The sequence below is a fragment of the Nerophis lumbriciformis genome, linkage group LG04 (genome assembly GCF_033978685.3).
Source record: "Nerophis lumbriciformis linkage group LG04, RoL_Nlum_v2.1, whole genome shotgun sequence".
NCBI lineage: Eukaryota > Metazoa > Chordata > Actinopteri > Syngnathiformes > Syngnathidae > Nerophis > Nerophis lumbriciformis.
In genome coordinates, this window is record NC_084551.2 from 17,689,990 (window position 1) to 17,710,678 (window position 20,689).

The 20,689-nt window shown below is 39.6% G+C and overlaps 1 protein-coding gene across 1 annotated transcript in view; it reads left to right on the forward strand.

Annotated features, from left to right (window-relative positions):
- Nucleotides 1–2,608: 2,608 nt before the first annotated feature.
- LOC133597031 (myelin basic protein-like) overlaps nt 2,609–20,689 on the forward strand; it is a 65,335-nt gene continuing 47,254 nt past the window's right edge. Inside the window, exon 1 of the mRNA XM_061949938.1 lies at nt 2,609–2,838. The gene's annotated coding sequence lies outside the window, so the exon portion shown is untranslated. The remainder of the gene's footprint in view (nt 2,839–20,689) is intronic.

Here is a 20,689-nt window from a genome sequence, read left to right on the forward strand (position 1 = left end):
TTATCAACAACTTTAGCATTTTATCCATTACATTTTGAAACTCTCAGAAGCCAAATTATGTTATTTTCCTTAAGATTTAATTATGCAAGTTTGAAGTATCAATTATCTAAACACCGCTTTGTTTGCATATTTTCAGGATGTAGATATATATATATGTATATATGTATATATATATATATATATATACAGGTAAAAGCCAGTAAATTAGAATATTTTGAAAAACTTGATTTATTTCAGTAATTGCATTCAAAAGGTGTAACTTGTACATTATATTTATTCATTGCACACAGACTGATGCATTCAAATGTTTATTTCATTTAATTTTGATGATTTGAAGTGGCAACAAATGAAAATCCAAAATTCCGTGTGTCACAAAATTAGAATATTACTTAAGGCTAATACAAAAAAGGGATTTTTAGAAATGTTGGCCAACTGAAAAGTATGAAAATTAAAAATATGAGCATGTACAATACTCAATACTTGGTTGGAGCTCCTTTTGCCTCAATTACTGCGTTAATGCGGCGTGGCATGGAGTCGATGAGTTTCTGGCACTGCTCAGGTGTTATGAGAGCCCAGGTTGCTCTGATAGTGGCCTTCAACTCTTCTGCGTTTTTGGGTCTGGCATTCTGCATCTTCCTTTTCACAATACCCCACAGATTTTCTATGGGGCTAAGGTCAGGGGAGTTGGCGGGCCAATTTAGAACAGAAATACCATGGTCCGTAAACCAGGCACGGGTAGATTTTGCGCTGTGTGCAGGCGCCAAGTCCTGTTGGAACTTGAAATCTCCATCTCCATAGAGCAGGTCAGCAGCAGGAAGCATGAAGTGCTCTAAAACTTGCTGGTAGACGGCTGCGTTGACCCTGGATCTCAGGAAACAGAGTGGACCGACACCAGCAGATGACATGGCACCCCAAACCATCACCCAACCATGCAAATTTTGCATTTCCTTTGGAAATCGAGGTCCCAGAGTCTGGAGGAAGACAGGAGAGGCACAGGATCCACGTTGCCTGAAGTCTAGTGTAAAGTTTCCACCATCAGTGATGGTTTGGGGTGCCATGTCATCTGCTGGTGTCGGTCCACTCTGTTTCCTGAGATCCAGGGTCAACGCAGCCGTCTACCAGCAAGTTTTAGAGCACTTCATGCTTCCTGCTGCTGACCTGCTCTATGGAGATGGAGATTTCAAGTTCCAACAGGACTTGGCGCCTGCACACAGCGCAAAATCTACCCGTGCCTGGTTTACGGACCATGGTATTTCTGTTCTAAATTGGCCCGCCAACTCCCCTGACCTTAGCCCCATAGAAAATCTGTGGGGTATTGTGAAAAGGAAGATGCAGAATGCCAGACCCAAAAACGCAGAAGAGTTGAAGGCCACTATCAGAGCAACCTGGGCTCTCATAACACCTGAGCAGTGCCAGAAACTCATCGACTCCATGCCACGCCGCATTAACGCAGTAATTGAGGCAAAAGGAGCTCCAACCAAGTATTGAGTATTGTACATGCTCATATTTTTAATTTTCATACTTTTCAGTTGGCCAACATTTCTAAAAATCCCTTTTTTGTATTAGCCTTAAGTAATATTCTAATTTTGTGACACACGGAATTTTGGATTTTCATTTGTTGCCACTTCAAATCATCAAAATTAAATGAAATAAACATTTGAATGCATCAGTCTGTGTGCAATGAATAAATATAATGTACAAGTTACACCTTTTGAATGCAATTACTGAAATAAATCCAGTTTTTCTAAATATTCTAATTTACTGGCTTTTACCTGTGTATATATATATATATATATATATACATATATACATATATATATATATATGAAATACTTGACTTAGTGAATTCTAGCTGTAAATATACTCCTCCCCTCTTAACCACGCCCCCAACCCCACCACGCCCTCGCCCCACCTCCGACCGCCCCGCGGGCCCCCACCTCCCGAAATCGGAGGTCTCAAGGTTGGCAAGTATGAAGTAATTAGGGTACCTGATTCTCATCAATTGGATGGGTGGCCAAATACTTTTGGCAATATAGTTTATATCTATAAACAAGCTTATTGGTGTGTTTAGTGGGAAAGGCAAAAGTTAAGCCGGAGAAAATTCGGTAGTTTATAAATTCATTGTTGTTACTGTGCGGCCCGATAGCAATTGCGTCACCGGACCGGCACCGGTCCCCGGACCGCTGGTTGGGCACCACTGGTGTAAACAGAGTCTTATCCAACACACCTGCTTCCAATCATATAATCACATACAAGAAAGGACGCGGCTAAATTGGGGCGTGGCTTCCAGAGAGTACAGGAAGTGAAGCAGAAAACATGTCAGTTTCACCTCATTTCTTTTCTGACTGTCAATGTTGTTTTGCGAGTAATGGACACACCACATTCTTAACAATTACAGTAATTTTAAGGAAGTATTTTTGAGGAATGAAAAAAAAACTTGTAAGTATAATACAATTTAAAGTGTGCTGCAAAAGTAATTTCATGCTTGCTTAAGTGATTATTTAATTCCCTCCCCGCGACTTACAAGGACCTATTAAAAAAAGAAAAACAAGAACATGCACTAACGTGTTTGGAGCCTTCATTTTTTTTCTCCTCGCTGCATTCCGCCCCACCCCTCGCAAACATCATCACTACACCAGCGTACCTAAAATCAGGAAGCGCCGACCCACGCCGTTGTTTTCCTTTTCCTCATTTTGTTTCCCTACACATTGTATTTTATTTTAAACAGCAGCGTCGAGACAAAAGGGAGAAAGGTGGACGTATTTCATGCCGACGACCACCGACTAAAAACTGACAGCGAGACTCAGCTGTGGATGCAGTTGATGGTCTAGCAGAAGGGTACGTGCTCACATTCGCTCACTGTAACCAACTATGGTGACCAAAAAGCTTGGTAAAGACACACAAATATGATGCCAGTGTGTCATGTCCATATGCTTTGATTGCGACATGACTGCCAAGTTTGTGGTGGACGGCATTAAACACGTCATCCACCGTCGCCTTGTTTACCACGCCAGCCATACGTCGCGTTTTTGCAACAACAAAAAAAGACGTATTTGGACCGTTAAATCATGTTGCAGTTTATATTACTTACTTTACTTCTTAATAATTTGTCCTCCCACTATTACTACAACTAAGTGGGCGATACTATACATTCTGGTATCAAACCGATACCGAGGAAATACTATGTACAGCAGTGGTTCTCAACCTTTTTTCAGTGATGTACCCCCTGTGAACATTTTTTTAATTCAATTACCCCCTAATCAGAGCAAAGCATTTTTGGTTGAAAAAAAGAGATAAAGAAGTAAAATACAGCACTATGTCATCAGTTTCTAAATGAATAAATTGTATAACAGTGCAAAATATTGCTCATTTGTAGTGGTCTTTCTTGAACTATTTGGGAAAAAAAGATATAAAAATAACTAAAAACTTGTTGAAAAATAAACAAGTGATTCAATTATAAATAAAGATTTCTACAGAGTCTGTCTATCTGTGTTGGCCCTGTGATGAGGGGGCGACTTGTCCAGGGTGTACCCCGCCTTCCGCCCGATTGTAGCTGAGATAGGCTCCAGCGCCCCCCGCGACCCCGAAGGGATTAAGCGGTAGAAAATGGATGGATGGATTTCTACAGAAAGAAGTAATCATCAACTTAAAGTGCCCTCTTTGGGGATTGTAATAGAGATCCACCTGGATTCATGAACTTAATTCTAAACATTGCTTCACAAAAAAGTAAATCTTTAACATCAATATTTATGGAACATGTCCACAAAAAATCTAGCTGTCAACACTGAATATTGCAGTTGCATTGTAATGAATGTAATAGCCTACTTGATTTGATGTTCAGTTTATGAGCTTACATTCATATTTTGTTGAAGTATTATTCAATAAATATATTTATAAAGGATTTTTGAATTGTTGCTATTTTTAGATTATTTAAAAAAAATCTCACGTACCCCTTGGCATACTTTCAAGTACCCCCAGGGGTACGCGTACCCCCATTTGAGAACCACTGATGTACAGTATTGCTGATGTCGATAACAATATCGTTTTCCTTTTATTTGTCGTTCATGATTATAATCGTTGTAAAACCCCCGTCAAAGAGTCTATGTCAACACACTTGTTTGTCAATATTAGCCATTAACAATAATGGTTGTAAAACCCTCAACAAAGAGTCTGTCAACACACTTTCTGTGAATACATTAACAATATTTGACCAAACACAAGACAATGTAACAATATCAGTTCAGTTCAGTTTCAGTTTATTTGGAACATGCATACGATACAATGTACTACTATGCATTACATATATAGATAGAGAGTACTTTAACTCTCCTGAAGGAATCAATAAAGTACTATCCATCTATCTGTGTTATTGGTTCTTAACCTGGGTTCGATCGAACCCTAGGGGTTCGGTGAGTCGGGCTCAGGGGTTCGGCGGAGGTCAAGACACACCCGAGTCATTGTGTAAATAAAAACTTCTCCCTATCGGCGTATTACGGATACGGCAACAGCAGAAGTCACACTGATTTGCAGGTGTGTAATTTGTTGTGAGTTCATGCACTGTGTTGGTTTTGTTCTTTGAACAAGGTGATGTTCATGCACGGTTCATTTTGTGCACCAGTAAAAAAACATGGTAACACTTTAGTATGGGGAACATATTGTATTTTTTACCTTCTTGAGACCTCCGAAAAATGCCTACCTCTTTAGGACCACCGTTTCTAGATTTATAAAGATTTGTATTTCCAACATTAATAATATATACAAATCATGTAAATATAAAACAGCTTGTTGTGAAAAATTAGTTGGAATTTCACAAGAAAAGCTTAAAATTTTGGCAGTATTATAATAAAAGTCGTAATTTTACTCAACGTATGTCAAAATGTTACGAGAAAAACTGAACATTTGTGCGATATTATGATAAAAGTTGGAATTTTACTCAATAACAGTCGCAATTTTACAAGAAAAGCTTAACATTTTGGCAATTTTATGAAGAGTCGTAATTTTACTCGACAAAAGTCACAATTTTATAAGAAAACTTCAAAAATGTTGGCAATATTATAATAATAATTGGAATTTCACTTGGCAAAATTATGACAAAAGTCATAAGTTTACTCACAAAATTTCATTATTTTACATGAACAACAAAAAAATTGGCAATATTGTGATAAAAGTCTGAATTTTATATGACAAATGTCACCATTTTACATTAAAAAGTCATAATTTTACATGAAAAAGTAATTATTTTAGGAGAAAATATTGCAAAATAGTGACATATTGGCTCTTAACTAGTCATTATTAAGTACTTATTAATGCCTTATTCGGCAAGGCCTTATTATAACCCTAACCCTCTAACCCTGGCCCTAACCAAATAACTCTAAAATAAGTCTTTGTTACTTAGAATATGTTCCCCATACTAAAGTGTTACCGAAAACATATAACTTTGTCTTGAATTTGAAAAAAAACAACATTTTATTTTTCACTAAAGAAGGGTTCGGTGAATGCGCATATGAAATTGGTAGGGTTCGGTACCTCCAACAAGGTTAAGAACCACTGATCTATGTAATGCATGACACAATTCCAGTTGTGTCATTACAGCACGTCCGAAAAGGAGTAGGAAGAAGCAGAGCTTATTTAATCCTACCCCTTTTCATACCATAGCAATTTTATCCAATTTCCTTGTTCTCTGTAACAGAACAGTGAACAAATAATAAATAAATAATATACCATAGTAAGCATACAAATGTTAAATACATAAATAATCTTTATACATAATATATAAAGGGTTGAAGATTTTCATCATATTTCTTGTTCTGTGTACTTTGTGAACACTTTTACTTTGAGCCGTCTCTTAAACTGAATCATAATTGGTGCTTTGTTTGATTTATTTGGTTAATCCGTTCCATAATTTAATTCCACATACTGATATGCTAAAGGTTTTAAGTGTTGTACGAGCATTTTGTTGAGAAGAATTGTTGTACATCCTTGGGTAGCAGGTTAAAGTTTGCTTTGTACATAATTTTAGCTGTTTGCAAATGCACCAAATCGTTGAATTTCAATAATTGTGATTTAATAAATAAAGGCTTTGTATGTTCTCTATATACACCATTATGTATTATTCAAATTGATCTATTTTGTAACACAGTTATTAAATGAAGCACACATTTGTAGTTGTTTCCCCATATTTCTACATATAACTCAGATATGGTAACACTAGCAAGCAGTAGAGAATATAAAGGATTTTTTGGTCTAGAACATGTTTTGATTTATATCAGCAAAGTAATGTTATTTGTGTTTACATACATTTTGTTTGAGTGAAAAATCAAAATATGTCAACAACAGTAAAAACTAATACTGGGCCTAAGAAAACATTCTCTGAATGTGTTAATATAGCAATACAGTTGTCATCAACTTACAGGCTTAACTGTAATTTAACTCCGTGACACAGCTCTTGACTCAACACGCTTCTATCTCAAATCCACCAACCATTAAAATTAATTTTTAGATTGAAAAAATATGGTATGGAACACAATCCAATAAAGTGTTCTGCAAACAACTAAGGTAGTTTTAATAATGATAATGTATATAATTTACTTTTGAAAGTGGACTTCTAGAGTATCTCCTTCGAGCTGCTTCTTCATCAAACACACCATCAGCAGCCCTTCCATATTTTCAGGGATACATCCTTGTTGATTTCTTGGCTGTCGTTAGACTCATTCTGCTTCAGTATGTTGCAGAGTAGCAGGGATACCGCTCAAACTATTTTGCCAAGTCCACTAAACTTGTGATTCCCAGACTCTTGGCTCCATCTAGTGGTACGCCAAAGAATAATTAAATTAAATATTGTAATGCCGTGACTTGAGCCGTTGTCAAAGGTTTATCAGCTTTCAATGGACTACTGCAGGCCGTAGTCGACGCCAACAACACAAACAGAACCGTCTTACTCCGTCATTTATATCCCTTTCCAAGCCTCCCAGCCAATCAACACGCAGAACGCATGTAAACAAAAACAAACACTATCCTCATCCTTATATTCAAACACAGTGATACTGTTCAAACTGTGTGTAACATTACAGTGGGCAAAACTATTAAATATACTTGTTAAATAAAACCTCTGCCCTGTTTTTAATGAATAATTAGGCCTACTACGCTACTGTATTTTAATGTTGGTCATTATGGTGGTACTACTAGAGCAAAGTTTTTTCTGAAGTGTTTTTTTTTGGTGATAAAGTTAGAGAACTTCTCGACTACACTATCGGTCATGTTTTTGCTGATTTCCTTTAATTTAATGAATATTATCCACTTCTTCTTCTTCTCAGCACTGTCCTTCACACTCACTTTCTTCCTTACCGTGCCTAGAAAACAATGAGTTATGCCAATCTCTAGCTATAAGTTAATGCTAGCGAGTAAGACCAGATGTTTTGGGCATATCTTATGGGGTTCACTGTGACATTTGATACGCCAACTAATGGCGGAAATGCTTGCAACTCAGATGTTTGCTTGCATCTTACAGCAAAACAATTAACCGTGAGACAGCTCCTATCTCGAAACACTTTTAATTTGGGACACTCTTAAATTGAGGCACCACTGTATATAAATGTATGCAATATATTTGAACAACAAAAACACAAGATATCAAAATGAAAATAAAAATTGAAGAGAACTTCACACTGTTATTGAGTCAGATGTGGTATTGATAATACCGATGTTTGTATTATTGATCTGCCCACCTCTACTACAGTATTAGTACAGCACTATAAAAAAAAACTACCCATGGTGAAAAATCTATGCATGAATTGGGCACACATGAACACCACAAATAAAAAAATGATGTTATTGTCGACAGTTAATTTTTATTGTATTGAACATAATTAAATTACAGTACCAGTATATTTGAAATGGTTCAATATTTTGCTGATTATCTTGACATCCTGTATCATGGTACATACTTGATAATTGAGTGATCTTAAAATGTAACTTTCTCCATTGTTTCTAATCTTTAGTTTAACTTTTCTGTTAATTGGAGCCATAATTTAGTCATTGTAAAATGCATTTAATTTTCAAATTAAAATGAATATAAAAAAAACTAAGCTGGTGTTGCATCACAAGTACATGTGAAAGTATCTCTCTATGGTGTGATATCTCACACTCCAGCGAAAATATGAATATACACTTTTGTTTTGGCCAGTGTATTGACACGGTAATAATTTACCCTCTGTTTATGATATAGCAATGTATATTTTGTACAGAATGTGAAACGAAAAACCAAAGAACATTTATGACACAGATCATTTGTAAAAATAAATTTTTGCAAGTTTTATTACTTCCGCTCAAAAACAGAGTTTTTGATAGGTTTATTCTAACAGAGAGAGAGACAGAATATCAACCAAAACTACAGACAAAAATAATGTAATAGGTTTTTCAATACATTTGCATTGGATTTAGTGAAGCATGTCACAAACCAAGTGTACTTGGTAAAGTACCTTGTTAGTATAGCTCAGATATGTCTTCTAGTTGGTCACCAGGGGCCGTATTCCTAAAGATTTTTTTAGTGCAAAGAGTTGCGCCTCGTGGCCAAATTTTAAGAAAATTCATGATGTTTTCTTAGAATTTCCCCTAAAAGTGAAGAGTAGATCCTTCTAAAGATAGAAGTTATGACTAAAGAATTATGTCTCTTAAGTAAATTTCTAGGGTGAGATCTGTGAAGAGGACTTTTAAGCGGCTTCGGAGTTCCCGAAGCAGAGGACAACATGGCGGACGAAACAGGCAGGAGAGATATACTCCAAACACTGGATGACAGTGAATTAATGAAACGCTATAGATTGGATCGTGCAGGAATCATGTTTGTGGTTGATTTCATTAGAGATGCACTTACTGTATTTTTCAGGCCATAGGGCGCACCGAATTATAAGGCGCATTAAAGGGGTCATATAATTTTTTTTTTCTACATTTAAAACACTTCCTTGTGGTCTACATAATATGTGATTGTGGTTATCTGGTCAAAATGTTGCATAGATTATGTTTACAGACCATCTTCAAGCCGCTTTCTGACTGTTTCTTTTGGATGTGTCGTTTTGTGGGTGGTCTTATTTACGTGGCTCCATTTGGACAGCGTCTTCTCCATGTCATCTTTGTTGTATTTGTAGTTTTTAGTGTCTCCATAGGGAGTCTACTGACAGATATAAGTTGGAACTGTATGCTATTTTACATTAGAAATGGCAACAGTGGAGGATGAATACCCCACAACAAGAGGATAAAAAAAGAAGGAGCTTATTGACTACGGTGTCGGCGTGGGCTACTGTGGCGGACTTGCGTAAATTTTCGGGACTTAAGCACATCCCAAATACGCATCAGCAGGAACCAACAGGTAACAAAAGTTGGTTTGCATAAGCTATGGTGCGGCTTTGTATCTTACCAAAGTCGTACTAAAACATTTAGACAGATTTTTGAGCGCCGTGTGAAATGTTCTATATTCTCAGTGAAACATCAAAGTTTCGGGCATACTTTGTCAGCGTAATTTATTGAACAGGAGTCAATTTAGGTTAACTCTTATGTGTGACTGTCATCTACTGGTCACACTTATCATTACACCATGTACCAGATACAATTGTTTTGAGGTCAGTATTCACAACCAGAGTTGATCCGTACATTAGGCCCAATGGGTTATTGTCACGTTCAAACACTGAGGACATCTATTAAACAAGACAAAAGGCAAGGAATCAAACAGAGACAGAATTCAATTTGGACTCAAATGAGGAGAGACGGCGTCGACCTGTAACCTCTTACAGTGTCTTAGCACGCTCTGACGAAGAAGGTTTTCGTCTCCTCTTTTATTTAGATGTTCAATGTTCACGCACCAACACATGTCACAGCAGGAATGGGAAGTATGTAAAACAGTCATTGTTTTCGGTCCCATTGAAGACCAAGAAGAGGATGTCTCGGGCTTGGGCTCTTCCTGGATCCAGCTGGGGCAGGTGTTGGAGGACAATGGATAACCCCTCCCGTCTCCTGACCACAGCGACTTCAAGAGGGCAGCGGGTCGTAAATAGCGTTGACCTCGGTTACCAAATAGTTGGAAGAGAGTTTGTGAAATACTTCAAAGAGAGTTCGTTTAACACTTCAAAGAGAGTTCCTCTGGAAGTTGAGCAGATCCTGCCATCTGTCCGGGTTGAAATCACAGTGGAGTTTCACAAGCCTTCTTCCTCTTGTTAGGCCTCGAAAGACAGCCTTCATCTTCTTATCAGGAACATAATGTAATACAACGTTTCTTTTGTGATAACTTACAAACAATTATTCCAACAGTTATAAGGCGCACTGTTGGTTTTTAAGACAATGAAAGGCTTTTAAGTGAGCATTTAGTTAGAAAAATATGGTATTTTTCCAACCCAACGCCACATTGCAATACCACCCGAAATGAAAGCCAAACAATGCCACATGAACATTGGACAACATTTATTTAATGTGATCATCATTCTGATTAGAAATAAAAATGATCTGATTATGACGTGCACTTTCATGAATCACACCTTAAATCGCAATACTTTACCTTTTAGTTTGTTTGCAAATTACTTTCCCCAAAAAGTAATTGCGTTACTCAGTTACCTCATTGTATGAGTAATTAGTTACTCAGCAAAGTAACTGTGACGTTAATTTTCATTTTGTTATTTTATACACTCTTACGTTCAATAACGTCAAAGATGTTTATATCAACTGATTAAATGCATAGAAATAAAAATGTATAAAAAAACTAAAATTCTGTAAAGTAACAAAGTTAAAGGGGACTGCACTTCGCTAGACAAATGCCACCGAGCAACGACTAATTTTGTGGTCAAAAGTTTGCGTTTTCGATAGGTGAATGAATGTTTAATTGTAGTCAGAAAAGTTGCATGTTTTCCCGCAACTAGATTTTCTCTCAGTCATTATATTATACAGGTGAAAATCATAAAATTAGAATGTGGTGTAAAAGTCTATTAATGTCATTAACTTCAAATGTGAAACTAATCTGTGTTATTAACTCATTACTAAGTGAAATGTGTCAAGCCTTTGTTTGTTACACTTTTGATCATCATGGCTTACAGTTTTTGAACCCTTACATGTTCAAAATTTTCATAATCATCACCGTTAAAAGCTTGACTTATCTCACTTTACATGTAATAAGTTAATATATGTTACTAAATGTTACATTCTTGTGTGATTTGCACATGATTAAATTCTTCTGAAGAATACACATTTCTTATATATATTTACAAAAAAAAAAAAACGTTTCTATGCTAGGTATTTTCCCTCTTGAGACCTCACTGTAGGCTGTCTAAGGTCATGTTACCACTAAACTAAACAAAAATGATCACATTTTCTACTCCTTTTTTTTTTTTTTTCAAAATCAGAATTAATAAGAGATCCGTTAAGGAACCGAATCTAAGCAAAATCTAAAATGGAATCGGAAACAAAAACATCTTATTAATTCCCATCCCGAATGATCAATCCAAATTCTAAAATGTGATGAATCTGACTTAAAAAATGGCTGCATTTGCTCTGGGTTTGGGTTAGCAACAGCAACAAGTGTTATGTTGATGTGAGGTGCAATTTGAGTTGAGTGAGGCAACGCGTTTTTCCGGGACATAGCGTGCATAGTACATAAGCATTCTTGTCTTTAATTTCAATGAGCGAGTAGTTTGCAGTTTGAGAACGCTCACTTTAAATTGACCTAGCTACAGCTCATCGCAATTATCGTGGTCTTGTTGTGTCAGTCAGAGCGTGCAGTGGGACAGCATAAGCAGGGCATGATCCGCCCATCCATTCAATCATTTTTAACCATTACAAGACCCTTGCCTTTTTCAGAATCAAACTATACACCACAATTTGAGCTCTTCCAGTCACCTCCATTGTGAGTGGATTGACTTTTATCTTGTATTTGTTCCATTTTCAAACTGCCAGCAGTGGTTTCTTTCTCATCAAACTTTTTGCTAAAGTGACTTTGTGTGCTTTATGGCCACATAACTTGTCTTTGTGCAACATAATTATTGACTAGAAGAATATTTACTTCACTCAATCAAAACCAAATTAATTCAAAACCTTTTATTTATTTTTTTTCTTTGAAATTGTTGTTTATATTCTTATAGTCTTTTGCTATTAAAATAAACAATAATCCCAGAGGTTGTTTTTTTCTCCAAGGGAGCAAAACTATTGACTAATCAATAGGGAAGCAAATAATGCTTTCCCTCAATGTATATATTTTTTCCAGATTGTGTTATGGGTAGGAATGTGCCAATCAATCGGCCGCCAATCACTAACGGGCGATTAATTCTCTACGTGATTGCCATTGCCGATTATTTTGTCATCACCTTTATGACTAAAGTACTGTATTTTTAAATTGTATTTTACAATGCAAGTGCAAGGTTAGTGCATCTGCCTCACAATACGAAGGTTCTGAGTAGTCCTGAGTTCAATCCCGGGCTCGGGATCTTTCTGTGTGGAGTTTGCATGTCCTCCCTGTGACTGCGTGGGTTCCCTCCGGGTACTACGACTTCCTCCCACCTCCAAAGACATGCACCTGGGGATAGGTTGATTGGCAACACTAAATTGGCCTTAGTGTGTGAATGTGAGTGTGAATGTTGTCTGTCTATCTGTTTTGGCCCTGCGATGAGGTGGCGACTTGTCCAGGGTGTACACTGCCTTCCGCCCGATTGTAGCTGAGATAGGCTCCAGCACCACCCGCGACCCCAAAGGGAATAAGCGGTAGAAAATGGATGGATGGAAGTGCAAGGTTCATGATGATTAATATTCTGATTTGGGGATAGGCACCCCAAAAGTTTACCAGTACATCTTATATTTTTCCCTATAGTGGACCCATTTTGGAATTTCATATTACTTACTCCACGGACAACTGCAATTCAGTCTAATCCAATATTTTCAATAGTCCAAATTCATGTGTTTTATTTTCCAGATAAAGCATACTTGCCAACCCTCCCGGATTTTCCGGGAGACTCCCGAAATTCAGCGCCTCTCCCGAAAACCTCCCGGGACAAATTTTGTCCCGAAAATCTCCCGAAATTCAGGCGGACTCAGGTCCTCATGGGTTTATTGTTAGGCAGTTTCATTAACGTCCTCCCAGCGCGGCAACAACACACAACAACAGCAGTCACGTTTTTGTATACTGTAAAGCAGTTCGTCTGCCGTAAACAGCAATGTTGTGACACTCTTAAACAGGACAATACTGCCATCTAGTGCATTTGATGAAAGCACTTTTGTGCGTGCCACACATCAATTCATCATCAGAGAGGGTGTTCAGCATGGTTAGAAAAATAGTGACAGAGAATAGAACAAGGATGGACAATTCAACCCTTAACTCAACATTGAGTAGATGAGTGTTATGTGTGTGTATATGTGTAAATAAATGAACACTGAAATTCAAGTATTTATTTTATATATATATATATATATATATATATATATATATATATATATCTGTAAATATACCCCTCCCCTTTTTAGCCACGCCCCCAACCACGCCCCCAGCCACGCCCCCGTCCCACCCCGACCATGCCCGCCCCCACGCCCCTCCCCCCACCTCCCGAAATCGGAGGTCTCAAGGTTGGCAAGTATGAGATAAAGTCTGAAGTTTGTATGAAAAGGAAAACAAATGTAGGGTAATAGAGCCAAGGGTAAATGTGGTAGCTCGCCATCAAAAACCCAAATCAGCATACAAATAGGCTATAAACTCACAGTTAATATTTTGCTACTGTCATTATAATTAATAAGTCCATTCTTATACATAAACCAATCAAAGCCACATTTCATACAGCACTATAAATACATGATCATTTTTAATAATCATTCAATAGATTACTCATAACCTCATGGTAAGGTTACTTTAAATATACATAAATCTAATTCCATTAGCATTGAATTTTTTTTTTATTGAATGTTAACGACTGGTAACTAAATATGACATACATTTTCATTCAGAGAAGCAGTGGTCACCAGCAAGTTACAATCATACTCTGCTGGCTGACAGAATTGAAGTGAAGTGGTGTGCTTAGAGGCAAGTATTTTTTTGCATGTAGTGATTGTTGTTTCTATGCATGGTCTAAAAATAAGTATTTTATATGCACTTGGCTGCTCATATGGCTGCAGCCCAGAATGTCCTTTTGCCAGGCAACGCTCAGCAAACGCTTGGCTTTGATACAACCTACTGGGCTTGTAATCCTCACCTTTTTAGTAGATGAGGGATTTTCATTTTTGAAGGCATTAAATGCTTTGCTGCATGGCGCATGATAAACACACGGTCATTCACAACTTTTAATATCCTGAGTTTGATTTAAAAACAAATTGTCTCCCACAGAGAGATTTGTGGAATTATATTGGATTACTGACAAACAAGGACGGCTGCCAGAAGTTGCGATTTAACCTTCACATAGTTTTAGGCCAAGGCTCTGTTTTCCGGCGACGACTTAGCTGTAAAACTGCAGGAATGCATTCCTTTGAAATTCACAGGATTTGTCTCAACACACTCAGGGGAGATTATATGCTTTGGCATTCCTTTCACTTTATGAACTTGTAGATTTTTACTAATTGATAGAAAGCATATTATGACTTCAGCTTTCTCAAAGTTCCCAAAATTACGTTTGAATGCGAACACGCCGCATAGGTTATTCATTGCGCATGAGTCAGCTTTCATCATTTCTTCCTCCCCCACGTGTGCCGCTTCTTGGTCAACAGGTTGAGTCACATTACCTGCAGTATGAACAGCCCCAGTGCAATTATGCTATTGTTGTTGTTTTTCTGACTGGTGCTGCCAGGCACACTACATCTCGTTTAGCACACCTTGAAATGTGGCAGATACCCTAAGCAGATGGCAACAATTGAGTATTTTCCCTCCAGATTTATTTGAAGAGGTTCTAACTTGGCTTATTAGACACCAAACCACATGTGAAATGACTGTGCATCTCTATTGGAGAGTGTTATGCTTATTTCTCACACATGAACCACAAGGGCACCCTTGGGAGAAATGTGAGGTGCCCATGCATAACAAAACAAAACAAATAAATGCTTGAATTAACAGCACATATGTGGCACTGGGAGTTCAGTTCTTAACATGCCGTACAGTATAGTATATTATAGAGTCATGTTTGCTTATACAGTGGTTGAAACAATGATTTGTTCCCCTGTTGAGTTTGTCACCATCATGGCACCGATCACGGCTGCCTCGGTGCTCTCGTGCGCTCTGTTTTGTTTGTTTTTGTGCGTAAATTGTGTGTCCACGTGCTCTTACACCCGCGAAGAGCTACTGAACATCAGATCCTTCATCCCTACGGACTTGTTACCGGTCATCTTAGCGCCAGCTGCGGATTTGGTCCATTCTTTTGATCAAAAGAGGGAAACCGCACCGAAGAGGAAAGTGAGCGGGCGCCCTTGTCCGTCTCCGCGGACGGGGATTACGCATGCCTTTACCTGGCATCTTTCTCTCCAACGTCCGCTCACTTGCCAACAAGATGGACGAGCTAGCGTTGCTGATGAGAAGAAACAAGGACTTTTCCTCATCTTGTGTTTTGTGCTTCACGGAGACGTGGCTGAGCGCAAGTGTCCCGGACAGCGCGGTTCAACTTGATGGCTTTCATCTTCTCCGCGCGGGGCTCTCCGGCAAAAAAAGAGGCGGAGGAGTCTGCTTCTTCATCAACAGCAACTGGTGTACAGACGTGACGGTGATATCTCAACACTGCTCTCCTTCTCTGGAATATCTTTTCATTCACTGTAAGCCCTTTTACTCACCGCTTGAGATTGTTTCATTCTTACTGGTGGCTGTCTACATACCACCCGGCGCAGCCCTGCGTGACGCTCAGCGCACGCTTGCAGGCCAGATCTTACATGTGGAACGGTCTTTTCCGGACTCTCTTGGTATCGTGCTTGGTGACTTTAACAAGGGAAATTTGAGCCAGGAATTACCTAAGTATAGGCAGTTTATTAAATGCCCGACCAGAGAGGAGAACACTTCGGATCACTGTTACACTACAATAAGCAAAGCATATCATGCAGTCACGTGCGCTGCTCTCGGACTATCAGATCACGTGATGGTGCACTTAATCCCTTCATACAGACAGAGACTGAAACTTGCTAAACCTGTTATGAGGACCATTAAGTGTTTCACCGCCGAGGCTGTGGAGGAGCTGTGTGTATGTTTGGAGACGACAGACTGGGAGGCAATTGGAGCGGTCACAGACAATCTGGATGAGTATATGGACACTGTGACCTCATGCATTCAATTCAATGAGGCGCGCATCATTCCAACGCGCACCAGGGCTTGTTATAACAACGACAAGCCCTGGTTCACACCCAAGCTCCGACAGCTGCGCAAGAAGAAGGAGGCTGCGTGGAGAAACGGGGACCGGAGTACCTACAGAGAAGCAAAGTACCACTTCAACAGGGAAGTGGAGAAAGCTAAATCTGTGTACTCTATCCATCTACAGGAACAGTTCCGCTCCAATGATTCTGCGGCCGTTTGGAGAGGGCTAAGGGCCCTTATGAACTATAAGCCCAAAGCCCCCCAGGCCCTGAATGACCGGACTCTCGCTCAGGGCCTCAACACACATTACTGTCGCCATGAACGGCCTTCAGCTCATCAAAGCTCTGCTCCCCCCACCATCACCCTCCCCACCAACGCCAGCACTTCATTAAAGGATTGAAAGGACTCAAAGGACTTCAAGGACATCACAGGACTCCAAGAACATCACAGGACTTTAAAGGCCCTCTCCATCCGAGAGGAGGATGTACGCTGGCAGTTCTTGAAGCTGAATACGCAGAAGGCCCGCGGGCCGGATGGTCTCTCCCCCTCCACTCTCAGACACTGCGCGGATCAGCTGGCTCCTGTCTTCACTGACATTTTTAACACCTCTCTGGTGTTATGCCACGTGCCGTCCTGCTTTAAGACCTCCACCATTGTCCCTGTCCCCAAGAAAGCACGGATCACAGGCCTTAATGACTACAGGCCGGTTGCGCTGACGTCTGTGGTCATGAAATCCTTTGAGCGCTTGGTCCTGCCCCACCTCAAGCACATCACCGCCCCCCTCCTGAACCCACTGCAGTTCGCCTACAGAGCCAACAGGTCTGTGGATGATGCAGTGAACCTGGCCCTCCACTTCATCCTGGAGCATCTGGACCCCAGGAACCTATGCTAGGTTCCTGTTTGTGGACTTCAGCTCTGCCTTCAACACCATCCTCCCTGGACTGCTACGAGACAAGCTCTACCAGCTCAGCGTGCCCGACTCCCTCTGCAGTTAGATCAATGACTTCCTGACAGACCGAAGACAGCACGTGCGGCTGGGGAAGATTGTCTCGGACAGTCGAACCACGAACACTGGTACTCCTCAGGGCTGAGTACTTTCCCCCTAGCTCTTCTCCCTGTATACAAACTGCTGCACCTCCAGTCACCAGTCCGTAAAGCTGCTCAAGTTTGCGGATGACACTACCCTTATCGGGCTCATCTCGGATGGAGGTGAGCGCCTACAGGAGAGAGGTGGACCGGCTGGCGTTCTGGTGCAGCCTCAACAACCTGGAGCTGAACGCGCAGAAAACAGTGGAGATGATCATGGACTTCAGGAAAGTCACAGCCCTACCATCCCCCCTCACCCTGATTGACTCTCCCACCCCCGTCTCCATTGTGGACTCCTTCCGTTTCTTGGGCACCACCATCACCCAGGACCTCAAGTGGGAGCCGACCATCAGCTCCCTCATCAAGAAGGCCCAGCAGAGGATGCACTTCCTGCGGCAGCTGAGGAAACTTAAGGTGCCGACTGAGATGCTTGTGCAGTTTTACTCAGCCATCATCGAGTCCATTCTCACCTCCTCCATCGCCGTGTGGTTCCCCAGCGCCACAGTCCAGGATAAGCATCGACTGCAGCGCATCGTACGTGCTGCTGAGAAGGTGATTGGCTGCAAGCTCCCATCCCTCCAGAACCTGTTCTCCTCCAGGACCAGGAGGTGTGTGGGTCAGATCACAGCTGACTCTTCTCACCCTGGACACAAACTATTCTCCCCTCTCCCCTCAGGCAGGAGACTACGGTCCATCCAGACCCACACCTCCCGCCACCTGAACAGTTTTTTCCCCTCGGCCATCAGGCACATGAACAATAACTCCTAACAGTAGCTCCTTTGAATTCCTTTCTAAGTCTATAACGAGATCTGATAGCTCAGTTAGAGCTCTTGTTATTACCAAATCTGTGTTATATGTGTTTTATGTTGCACGATTGCACCAAGAAAAATTCCTAGTTTGTGAACCCGTTCTCAAACAATGGCAATAAAAACAATTCTGATTCTGATAAAGGAGGGAAATCAATGAGAAACAGTACCTTTTTATACCCATTGATGATGCATATGGCTCTTTTCTGCGAGTGAGTGTTGCGGTTCGTCATTTCTAATTTAGAATAAAATATGTACATATAAATAAATATGTTAAAAAAGAGCAGGAAGAGGAAGGTGGGTGCAACCCTGATAATTTAGAGCATTTGTGGAGGACAACATGTGCTTCTCACCAGACAGTCACAGCTGACCGATCATTGAGATGACAACCTCCGCTTGTTGGCTTCCGCTCAAATTTTATTCACCAAACCCACACTGCAAATGTGTTAATCATATGCTCATAATGTTCACATGGCTTCAATGACGGCAAACACTTTTTTAAATTGTATTTGTTGAGTTGAAACAGTGTCTGCAGGACTGCTTGTCATAGACAGTGCCTGTGGACAACAACTCTGTCAGGCTTGTTTGGTGTGATTTTATTTTCATCCCTTCGTGGTTTTGAAGTAACATCAGTATATTGTTTTTTTTAAATGTTTTTGTACTGTTTGTGCCACGTCTTCAAGTGAAAGAAAATAATAGACCTGTTCACATTTCTCGCAACAATTCGTTTGCAGCATGTTTTGCAAATTACCGTAGTTTGGTGTTACTTTTCTTAATCCAAACCAAAACTCAGCTTGTTTGTGCATGACTTCTTGTCCCGCACAAACACAAAATAAATGTACTTTCAAAATAAAATACTCAGTGTTCAAGGCAGATCATATTTTTACAGCTTGAAATGTCCTAATGAGAGGGGACAGACCTGGAGTCAACTTGCCAAGTTTTTCAGATGGAATTTCACCCCTTTGCCACAATGGATGAGAACAACTAGATCTGACACTAGGGTGAGAGAAGCAGTAGAGTGGTCAGCGAGAGTTGACTGAGAAGTGTGTGTGGTCGCTCGCCAGGGATCTTGTTACAGCTATGTTTTTACTTGCTACACATACAAAAATATAGTAATTGTTTAGCAAGGTAAAAAAAGTACTGTTACAGACTTGGAGATGTTCCGCAGCATTGCCGTTCAGCAGCCGTTATGTATTTTGTGGAAATCTGGAGTCGCACATTTTACATCGGAGCTTCTGCGACGCCAAGTGTTGTGATATTCGACTGTTTTATAATATTTTTGTATGAAAAGAAAATCTTACATTATAGGAAAATGAAACAATTGTATGAAAATTAACAAGTGGTTGTTTAATTTTTGATAAACAATAGAGAATTAAATTGTACGATAGACATTCTTATGTCATTCCCGATATGTATCATTATATCGCACTTCACTATAACAATCTTGCTCAACATGTCTGTTACAAAGGCAAATGTGACACATTCTGGAGTCACACATTTTTGTGTATTAACATTTTACTGTATGATAAAGATGGTATGCAAGTCAGTGAAGCGCGGAAACATAAACGTGGAGTCAATGAAAATGGAAACAAAGATCGGGGGCTACCATACTTTTTTGACAGACTGCGATGTAGTGAGTGGCAGTTTCTACCATTAGCAACATGGCTTTTGACAAAACTGTCACAGTGGTTAGAATATGTAACTCACGGTCATAAGATCCAAGTTAAAATACTTATTTTGACTGCAATTTTAATTGGGACAAAAAGTCTATTATTTAAACTTGGATCTTATGAATTGATTTTCCAGTCATTGTATTAAAAACTCAAAAATGATCTGTCTAGGGTACACTTATTATTGACAAAAAAGTATATCTTTCTGCGATTATAATGATACATTTTTGAGTTAACTACAAACTAATGCGATTAGTCGTGATTAATTATTTTAATCGTTTGACAGCCCTAATATATAAATATTATGTTTTCCTCACTAATTCTCTGTCTAGTTACACATGTGTCATTTGCATGTTTTTGTTTTAAGGGGGTGCCAAGTCGACTCGGGGTGCAATACCGAGGGAAATTGGTGTAGAAAAGAACTAACTACCTACTGGTGTAGTTTGCTTTATTGTGGGGAGAGAAAGGCAAGCCCAAATAAGCAACCACACATTCCAAATGAACAGAAGCACACTGTGGGAAATTTTATGTTTACCTGCTTTGTTGCATCAAGTAAGAGGTAGTGTCCTGGGATTTCACACTATGATTGCTGAATACAGATACAGACGAACAACAAAGATTACATTATTTAGAACTAAGTAAAACACCAATCCTAATCCTAGAAATGTGACCATAATGTCCTTAGGCTTGTTGAGGTCTGTTGACACCACTTACCTCAAGCTCTTTGACAAATGTTTGTGCTTTTGGAAACATTGGAGAAAAGCTATTCTGTGAGAACATTTTGATGTCCAAATGTTCTATGGGAGAATTAGTAGTACATTGTTTACTTTGCACCTCACATCTATCTGTGTGAG